This window comes from Octodon degus, unplaced genomic scaffold (assembly GCF_000260255.1).
Source record: "Octodon degus isolate 3935 unplaced genomic scaffold, OctDeg1.0 scaffold00002, whole genome shotgun sequence".
Classification (NCBI taxonomy): Eukaryota; Metazoa; Chordata; class Mammalia; order Rodentia; family Octodontidae; genus Octodon; species Octodon degus.
In genome coordinates this window covers 14,847,942-14,849,649 of record NW_004524578.1, presented here as the reverse complement: position 1 = coordinate 14,849,649, position 1,708 = coordinate 14,847,942, and the positions used below count along the sequence as shown (strand labels likewise).

The window sequence follows — 1,708 nt, the reverse complement described above, 5'->3', positions numbered from 1 at the left end:
ACCTAGAATAGCAAAGGCAATCCTGGGCAATAAAGACAAGGCAGGAAGCATTACAATTCCTGATGTGAAATTATACTACAAAGCTACTGTGATAAAATCAGCATGGTAGAAAAAAAAATCAGCATGCTACTGGCAACAAAATAGACCTGAGGATTAATGGAATAGATCAGAAGACGCTGAAGCCCCCACGAACACACTCAGCCACCTTATCTTTGACAAAGGGGCCAAACATACTCACTGGAAGAAAGATAGTCTCTTTAACAGATGGTGCTGGAAAAACTGTCTCTCTCCATGCCAAAAACTAAAACCTGACCCAGGTCTGTCACCATTCACTAAGCTAAAGTCAAAATGGGTTAAAGATCTAAACATTAAAGCAGGGACACTAAATCTCCTGGAAGAGAAAGGAGGAGGAACTCTTGAAGACAGAGGGGTAGACAAAGACTTCATGAATAAAAATGAAATCGCAAAGGAAACAGTTGAAAGAATTAACAACTGAGACCTGTTCTTACTGAGAAGTTTTTTCATGTCAAAAGAAATTGCCAACAATCTGAAAAGACCGCCCACAAATTTGAAAAAAATCATCACAAATAAGTACTCAGACAAAGGTCTGCTCTCTAGAATTTATAAAGAACTAAAAAACACTAGGGCCCTAAAATTTAAAGACCCAGTCCAGAAATGGGCATCCGAGATGAACACACACTTCTCAGAGGATGAGATTAAAGAAGCGTATAAATACATGAAAAAATGCTCCACATCGCTAGGCATTCGCAAAATGCAAATTAAAACAACATTGAGATATCATCTCACCCCAGAAAGAATGGCTATCATAAAGAAATCAACCAACAACTCATGTTGGAGAGGCTGTGGGGAAAAAGGAACCCTTCTCCACTGCTGGAGGAAATGTAGACTGGTGCAACCTTTACGGATATCAGTGTGGCGACTCCTACTCCTTAGAAAAGTTGGACTGGAAATCCCCTTTAAACCAGCTATTCCTCTACTAGGAATTTTCCTGGAAGATCTGAAAACATCGTATCATAGGGATATATGTATGCCTATGTTTATGAATTTCTGATAGCCTAATCTTGGAAACAACCAAGATGACCATCACCTGTGGAATGGTTTAAAAAGATGTGGTATTTTTACAGAATGGAGTATTACTCAGCTATAAAGATTGATAAACTCGAAGCCTTTGTATTGAAGTGGATGCCACTTGAACATATACTCATAAGTGAAATAAACCAGACACACGTGTAAATATCATATAGTTTCCCTAGTATAAGAACTCCAAAGAAATACAAATAGAAAAGTATATTACAAGTAAAAGGAAAGTAGGATCTCAAGGACTAACTAATTAAGAAAGGGAAAGCAGAAGAGCTAGGAAACATGACAGCGACAAGCCATACAGTTATATGTATAGATGGGCAAGGCAATGAGCCTGAGAATCTCCAGAAGATTTTTGAAAGTAGCAGTTAAGTGGAAAGATTCTCACTCTAACTATATATACTGATACCTGTGAACTAAGCAACTGCACTGCAGATGGTAATCTGTAATAGTAGTTTCATGCTCCATTGGAGTGCCTGTCATTCTGGTCTTCTGAATATGGGCTGATTGTCATGACATGCCAGTTGCTGCTGTGCTGTCTCTCAGGTAGATGATTGTTCAAAAAGAAGGGGGTGGGGAATGAAGGCAAGAGACAGGAAAAGGAATG

General features: G+C 38.9%; 1 protein-coding gene across 4 annotated transcripts in view; it reads right to left on the bottom strand.

Moving 5' to 3' along the window:
• The window catches only part of Akap13 (A-kinase anchoring protein 13), a 209,532-nt gene that overhangs the window by 78,932 nt on the left and 128,892 nt on the right, over positions 1 to 1,708 (bottom strand). The gene's annotated exons all lie outside the window — the stretch shown is intronic.